Consider the following 9,081-nt stretch of genomic DNA (forward strand, 5'->3'; position numbering starts at 1 on the left):
TACATTATACTGAGATACATTCACTCAGTGAAAATGAGTTTGACACCCCGGAACTAGGAGGACAGCTTTGACCATTTCCAGTCAAGTGTGAATATTACATGGAATTCATGCATTCTCAGAATCTTGCACCTTCATGCTATTCTGCCGACTTGTGTGCTTATAAAGATGCAAAATTTGGCAGTGCTGCTACAACAAAACTCCTGCTGTTGTCACAGATGCAGCAATTAATTTATTTAACCATAGCTGTTTAAACCAATCCACTTGAGTTTATGAACATTTCTTGAAGATGTTTCACCTCTCATCCAAGAGGCCTCTTCAGAGAACTGAAGACTTTATAAATACTGTAGTATCCCCACCTATATATTTGAACAGTGGCGGGCCGTGCATTTCATACCTAGGCCTTCGTCAAACTTGCATAAATACTTCCCATAATGCTGTGAGCAGCTCCCACCGCTGCCACCGATGTAGCGTTCAGGACTGAGACCTGCCCCACTCCTTTTATCGTCACTTGCACAGAAGAACCCCACGGCCGCACCTTTTATAGACGTCACACATCTGCTTCGCAGAACAAAACCGACTGAAATGACCACCATTTATGACACCACAGCTAGAGAAACGAAATACAGACATACACTAACCTGCTACTAGATGTTGCATCATCTCTATCAGGTATAAAACTCTTCAGCTATTTTCCAGCAGGGACACAAGTGTCTGTGTATTTCGACTACAATCACACAGCTGCACGAGTGCACCACATTGGCCTCACGGGCTCACTTGTGAGGCCAACAACTGTAATTGTTATTAACTCCACAGTGAATTTATTTGAAAGTCGCGTCTTTTTACTGTCCTGTTGACACAACCGTTCACCGCGCAGGTGACCATGAAATTTTTGGTGATAATCGCATCTAGAATTGCATTGTTTCTAATGGCTGCTAAGCTGTTTGGTCCCAGTGACGTATGACGCCCATGTGACCACTGAATGCGGAAGCTGCTGCGGCGCAGATTTTAATTTTTTTTTGACCAAACAGATGATGCGACACACATAAAATGTATTTTTTCTTCTATTTTTCATAATGATGAATAACATATATGTCACTTATAACTAACTTTACTGTCCCTTTAAACACAAAATCCATTCTCCTTTCTTTCCTCAAGTACACTCCACTAGCCAGAACAGGATAACTAGTTCAAGTTAGCTAGAAAAGGTTAGCTTTTTCAGGTTAGCTATTTCAGGTTAGCTAGCTCAGGTAAACTAGTTCAGGTTAGCTGCAACAGGTTAGCTCCTTCAGGGATGGCACCCTCTTCTCACTAGAGCTTCTCTTCAAATGTGTGTCTGCATAGCGTCTGCATAGCGCCGCCTTCTCAGAGTGAGTAGCCAATCACAGGACATGTAAATGTCAGGTGACAGACAGTGAGGCCAGCTAGAAGGCCTTGGTGTCACCAACACGTGATCTGATTGGCTATCGCATCTGTCTGTTAACTACATGTTCCCTTACACTCACAGTGCAGGGAGACCTACATTCTAGATTCTGAAGGTCCTGGGCAGATTTCATTCAACCTGGCAACACAAGCTAGCTGAATTCTGATTGGATAAAACGCCTCTAATCTACAAATAGAACACTGACCCAGTGTTGGCCTATGTCATATTATATCCAAATGTATAATTATATATTCATACATATATTTGAATATATTTATTTAAGGAAAATGCATTAAAATATAATTAACTTTCATCATAAATATTATCATGATCTCTGGTTATGTTAGATCAGCAGAGAAGGCCTTGCTGGCCCTGACTGCCCACCACTGTATTTGAATAAGCTCATTTGAAAACCTGACGCTGTCATGCTTCCTGCGTCTACCCGGAAGTTTGGGCCACTGGCTGAGTTAGTTCCGGTCTTCACATTTGTCCCTGTGTCTCACTTATGGAGCTGTTATGGCTTCGTCAAATGTACTGGTTTATATTCTTTGATTGTGACGGACCTCACGTCATCATGTGGGGAACCCCGATGCTTTATTCACCAGAACTGAACTCACGAAGCCGGCGTCTACCCAGATGGCCGGACCGAAGCAGCTTTCGTCTTTGCGTTCGTCTGTCCCACACATACGGAGCCATTACGGCTTTGTCAGACACAGCGGTTTGTTTTCTTGTGACAGCAAAGACAAAAAAGAAAACAAACAAAATCTGATATTATTGTTTTATCGTGGAATTTCCATGGATTCCCACTAGTATATAGTATAAACTAACTGAGGAGTATCGACTGCATGTAGACATGAAAGCATCACTGCCACCTACTGCAGTGAATATCAAATTACAATTTATCCTGGCGTGGCCGTGCATATTCATCTGAGCCCCCCCCCAACCAACACCACCACAAAAACACACACCCACACAGACACATGCATGCACGCGCGCGCGCACACGCACGCACACACACACACACACACACACACACACACACACACAAACAGAAGGAAAACTGACTTGATGTGACTGTCAAATGTTTCATTAAACACAAAAATTAATTCCTTCATTCCTTCATTCATTCATTCATCGTCAATCGCTTTATCCACTGTGGCGGATCACTGGGGGCTGGAGCCATCCCAGCTGACTGAGGGCGTTAGGCGGGGGAAACTGTTACTGACACTGGGCACGGCACCAGTGACACTGGGCACGGCACCAGTGTGCTGAGGAGACACACAGAGACCTAGACAAGCATGCTCACTCGTACGGGCAATTTGAAACAGCCAATAAACCTGAAGCACATGTTTTTGGAGGTTGGAGGAAGCTGGAGAACCTGGAGAAAACCAACACAGACACGGGGAGAACATGCAAACTCCACAGAGAGCGGAACTCGAAGCCGGAACCGCCATGCTGTGCGGTGACAGAGCAATCCACTGCGCCATCGTGCCGCCCTAAATACAAAAATATACAGTATAATAATAATTCACACCTTATTGATTCCCAGAGGGGAAATTCTCTTCTCACTCTCAGTACATGCATATACAGTACAGTATATGTGTTAGTCTTATTACATCACACAGTATTGTGAACAAGGCCCCTGAAGCACCGCACACTAGGGGCCTGTAATCATGCAATTAGTGCAGGGGAGGAAGAGTGATGGGTTGCACACAGAGGTCGCGCCCCAAATGATCAGCTTGTAGTGGGGATGGCACCTTGCTCAAGGGCGCCTCAGCAGTGGCTGGGAGGTGAGCTGACACCTCCCATTGTCAGCTCACACTCCAAGGGATGTCATGGCGGGACCGGGAATCAATCCACCGACGGCCGAGCGATCCGTCTTCAAGACATCTGCTCTACCGCTGAGCCACTGCCGCCCCAGTATCTTTGTAAATTAAAATGGCGCCAACAGAACCCTTATTTAAATCACAGGTTTATTCCGAAAGCCATCTAGAGTATCTTATTTTACAGTAGTTGACACATTTCTGTTTGTTTCTATCTCTCAACAGCTCTGAATTCAGTTGTAGGATCATGTTAGGGTCACTTGCTGCATGCTACCTGACATGAAGCTAATTGCTACTGCATTTTCTCCTCCTTGTAATTTAAGGTGACAAAGACTTGATTGATTTTTGATTCATTTAAGTCAACATTTATGGTCTACGGTGGTGGGGGGACTGGGTTTGGGTTAGGGTATTTTTTTGAACCGGTCTTAATTAAGCACAAGACAACCTCATGACATTCATATGTCATCCAGTCCGTATCATTATCAACAAATAGCTGTTACTTCTCCGTCACCATTTTGGTCTTTTTGTTACTGGACCAACTCTCATTGGTTGTTTTTCTTCTCTTAATTCATGGCTTCATGATTAAGTGGTGATTGAAATGCAAGATAAGACTTGGGACTGAAGCGTTCTCCAGGTTAGACAAGTCATCATGACGTGTCTTGAGCTTAGACAGTAATATGGTCTGTAGTGTCTGGATGTATTTGAGCACAGAAGTAGAAGAGAGACCAGCCTGTTCAGACATGAGCCAAAATTCATGTTTGGAACTGACTTGTCTGCTATAGTCTTCATGCTAGAATCCATAACAAATACTTTTCCATGTCTCTTCTTTCTCTCCTTTTGCAGCAATTGAAGGTTTAATAAGTAAGACACCGGGATATTTTGTTGGTTGGCTTCCATTTGGGAGATAATTAAAAAACAAGTCAGCGCCACCAGCCTGAGAAAGCTGCATGCTGACACCTGCTGAGATCTGTTCACTTGACCTGAACCCTTTTATTTAGACTTTTTTCCCACTCCAACAACGACTGAAGACTGACGGATGGTACAAGCCGAGAACAGACATGATGATACTATTTATAAGGATACATGTAAATACTAGAGTATTTACTTACAGTGGTGGCAGGCAAGTTAATCATGGGTTCAAGTCAAGTGAGGCATCAACTTAAAACAAAACTGGCACAGAGGCAAAATGCCCATAAACCTGCTTTACGTTGCATGTAAAACATCACTTTTTCCTACCAGATTCTCATCGTAAATTCTGATAAGTTCTGGTCAGGACTTTGCCTGTATGAATTGTATTTCCAAATTTACACATTGGCCTTCTGACTGAACTTAACAGGCTAGTTACTAAGCTAATCTAGACTGTGATTGGTTTTGGGAAGGGAAACTGCGCATTTAAAGGTTTCTGGTAAGGCTGAGTCGCATTAGCTGTACTTAAATTTTGCACCAAGTCTTTTTTTTATTTTCTGTTGTTCCACACATGTACAATACTCTCTACATGCACAAACTGGCTTGGATCCACTTCGTATTTGTAATTTGGGCCTTTTAAGGCTTTAAGCAGCAGCTCTGCTTTGTGCTTACTGTAGAGGCAGGAAATATTCTTTGACTGTCCTTCTCTTTGCTCTGTAGAGGCCAGTCTCCCAGGAGAGGAAATTGGTGATGATAAGAGCTGCCACTGTGAGTTTCCCCCTCAAGACTTACCATCAGGCTTGAAGGTCACAATAAGGGCAATCTGGTAAGAATTCAGTCATTCGCTTTTAATGGTTCGACAATATTTATTTCACCCAGAGAGAAAATTAGCATTGATGGGGAAAATTCTCAGCTTGAAGTCATGCATGTTTCATGCTTTACTGGCTCTGATAATTTAAAGGATTATTCCTGTTTATTTCAACACAACTTTTTTAGTTTTGGTCTGGACATATATTAATATCAAGCTGCTATGACTACATGTTGATTCAATCTATTGATGAGTCGGTGTTATTGACCTATCTGTTAATAGTTAGTCATCATGCAGCAATCAGGTCCAGCCTTGACATGTCAGAATCCCTCCTGTTGAACCATTCTATTCAGTCCTTAACTGGGACGGGAGTCAAACACATGTAAACAAGACATTGTGTAATTTAAACTTGAATTCCAAAGACAAAAAAGAAGTAAAAACAAGAACAAAACAAAAACATCAGAATGTAATTTTTTCTGCTGTTTTGTTCTTTTGTTTGTTAAAACGATGACCATCAGTCACACGTTGAAGATTCAAGATTCAAGAACTTTATTGCCATCTCAGCAACAAGTTGCTAATAGGAACCCTAACCATCACCGTTAAGATCATTGTTTCCCTCATCTAGTGTGTCAAACTGTGATTACAGCCCTTTTATATTGAACAAATGTCAATATCATGTATATTATGATTAGTTAAAATACAGGTTTAAGTGATAAATGAACTGCGCAATTCCATTGAGCTGTTCTGCAATTATTCATGTTGGTTTTATATTACACTGCATGACTTAATGATGCTGTAATAGGACATACTGTAGTTATTGATACAACATGCTTGTCAGACAAATCAAACTGTGTGCTGTGAATAAGAACTGCTTATCTGTCTGCAGCTGAGTCTCAGTTCGAGTGTCACACCCTTTCGGTCAGTGCAGGTGCGGCCTTTAGGGATTATGAATGTTAAATAAGAGACTGATCTGAAGATAATTTCATCTGCTTTTCCTGTCATGACCCTTGTGTCATAACCCTTGTTGCCTAGCAACATTGACAGCTACAAAGTGTGAGTTGATGGGGTTAGCTGTGGCATCGTATTAGTAGTAATAGTCGTAGTAATAGAGAAAGCAGCAGTAGAATCAGTAGTAATACTAAGAGAAAGTCAGTCAGTTTCTTTAGGGGAGGGGTATGAAACAGTTACTCTTGTGTGACCTTAGTCTTCACATATCCTTTGCTCGCATCAGACAAGACTTCAATGTTTGACAACCCCACTGAGATGCAGCTTTTGTGCAATGCGTTATTTAAAAAACGGTGTCCTCCTCCAGCATCATGAAGTTCCTGGTGTCAAAAAGGAGGTTCAAAGAGAGCCTGCGGCCCTATGATGTCATGGATGTGATCGAACAGTACTCTGCAGGTCACCTGGACATGCTGTCTCGCATTAAGAACCTACAGTCCAGGCAAGTGCACAAACACTCATCATCATATTAGCAACAGTTTACGTTTCAACCACACTCATTTTAAGGTGGTTTCAGAGTGAATAAACTTGTGAGATTTTTGTTATGCTAGATGTCAAGGTGGATATTGAGGATGACAGAAAGCGTCAAAGTCAAAATAATTGTTTTGTTTTATAATCCAGCTGTTCTGCTCCGACTGGATACACACATGTTGATTTGCCTGTTTCATCAGTCCAACTACATGTGTTGTATTCAGTAAAACTTTATTTGTCAAAAATATTCACTCCTTCAGCTTTGAATGCATCACAAATTCATTTTAACATTACAGCAATGTTTTACTCACATTGCTTTCTCTACCACTTTTCCTTCCTGCAAATTAACTCTCCACATTTTGATCCTCTGAAGGTCTAACATGTAGAACAAATATATTCCAACAGTGAAACACATGCACCTGTCAACCACGAAGCAAGTCATACTCACCGTATGTCTTGTGTGTGGGATGTATTGGAAATGATTCACTGCAACTGCATTTGCATCACACTCATATCGTCTCTGTGTGCCTTGCCAGGATAGATATGATTGTTGGACCCCCTCCCCCATCAACACCTCGCCATAAGAAGTCCACTGAAAGTCCTAGGTTAGATAATGGACGGCAGAATGAATGTTCTATCAGCATTACATATGTTCCTTACCGTAGTTCTGATTGGTCGAACCCCCTTTGAGTTCAAGCCATTTCTCCCATCTCATTTACTGTAGCTTGGATAAATATGCTGAAGCCATGGTAAAATCATATATCAAATTAAATAAAGACACATATTTAATTAATATCTCAACTATTAATTTTATGTGCATGATTTATCAAACTTTGTCCTCCTTATTTTGTTTATCAGAAAAAGTAAAAGTGGCCTTGACATCTTGCATCTTCCTCACTGAATATTAATGAGACAAGTCACTTGGCCTCGCTCAACAGGGGGTTGACAGATGTTGGCTGTAATACTGGAGAGACAGCTCCCCCAGTAGGGTGCAACAGAAATGAAGCATGACGTACAGTGAACGCATGCTAGGTGAACGCTTCATGTCAACATGCATGCACCCACGCCATCCACATGATATCAGTATGTCTCGAAGGAAACTCTCAGGTCTGAAACCATCATCCATTCATCCATAGCATAATCATAGCTTGACGAGTATCATGAACATGAACACTGTCTTCACCTATTTTCAATGCATCACCAATTCATATAATGCTATCATGAACTTGACCTTAAACACCCGGGTCAAACTGATGTGGGAGAACAGAGTTGTTCTTTAACTGAATGTATTTTTCCACAAATGCTAGAGTTGACCAGATAGTTGGAAAAGGTCTTAAAACTGATGGAGAAGCTGCAGAAGACCCGAGCATGATGGGACGTCTGGTCAAAGTGGAAAAGCAGGTACAGATATTTTGTATAAGTTACTTTGTGTAGTTGTATGGCAGTTACTTTGGAGTATTTATAATATATTTAAATATGATAATCACATAAATTTTCATGATGAGGCACCATTTGTTATTTTCTCTGCAGGTGCTCTGCATGGACAGGAAACTTGACTTTTTGGTCAATGTGTACGTTCAGCGTATGGGTATCCCTCGTTCAGAAACAGAGGCATTTTTCAGTTCCAAAGAGCCCTACCCAGCTCCACCTTATCACAGTCCAGAGGAGAGCAAGATGGAAAAGGAGGATAAAGGAGTGAAGGAGGAGAAGGAGCTGAAGACGTGGTCAGCCGCAGATGTCCCATGCTCTGATGGATCTTTGGAAAAGAGAGATCCTTTGCTGGGCCGGTCTGTGGCAAGATCGGTGGGTACTCTGTCTGGAAGCCACAGCCGCCCTTCTACCTCCTGGCAGCACCAGCTGCAGAATCCCCTCAGCCAGCCTGCCTGGAACAGTAGCATGGCCAACAGCCCGTCACCAGTTGGTGGCAGCGGTGATCATTCTCCCACCTTATTTCGCCTTCCACCTCCTCCTGCTCCGGTTCATGACCGATCCTCTGGCAGCGGCAGAGAGAGCAGCACGCTGGGCAGGAGGCATCACAGGAGGCAGAGGTGCCAACAGGACTCCGCTGCTGTGGAGAGCGACACGTCTCTATCCATCCCGTCGGTCGATCACGAAGAGCTGGAGCGTTCCTTCAGTGGCTTCAGCATCTCCCAGGCCAAAGAGGACTTCTTTGGGCCTTCTTTCTTCATGGGCTCAGGAGGGGGAGCTGGAGCCTTTCCTGAAGCCACAGCTGGAGCTTCGCCTCGTCCCAGAGTCCGACCTTTCATAGCAGAGGGAGAATCAGACACAGACTCTGACCTCTATGCCCCCTCACCTCTATCCTTCACTGGAGAGGTCTCAGGGGGGGAGAGGGCTTGGCCTGGACAGAAGTAGCTCAGGAGGGGCTTATCTGCTTGGCAGAGAATGATAGAGGTGAAAGAAACCAACATTTTTAGTAGTTAACAGGATGTCAGTCATGTGACAACAGAATGCTGCTACTGACAGTGTTATCACAGAGTCTTTGATATTAAATAAATGGTTATAAGAGGCTATTTCTAACTCAAGATGGTAAATATATGAAAGCAAAACCAATGTAATTTTTGTGAATTAACTCAAACTATGCTTAATTTACAGTTTTATTGTAGCTCTCAAGATTTGGTTATAGAGAAACA

The 9,081-nt window shown here is 42.7% G+C and overlaps 1 pseudogene; it reads left to right on the forward strand.

Moving 5' to 3' along the window:
• Positions 1-8,803, forward strand: part of LOC137610162 (potassium voltage-gated channel subfamily KQT member 2-like) — a 29,587-nt pseudogene extending 20,784 nt beyond the window's left edge.
• The last annotated feature ends 278 nt before the right edge of the window (positions 8,804-9,081 follow it).

The sequence above is a fragment of the Antennarius striatus genome, chromosome 2 (assembly GCF_040054535.1).
Source record: "Antennarius striatus isolate MH-2024 chromosome 2, ASM4005453v1, whole genome shotgun sequence".
NCBI classification, from domain to species: Eukaryota; Metazoa; Chordata; class Actinopteri; order Lophiiformes; family Antennariidae; genus Antennarius; species Antennarius striatus.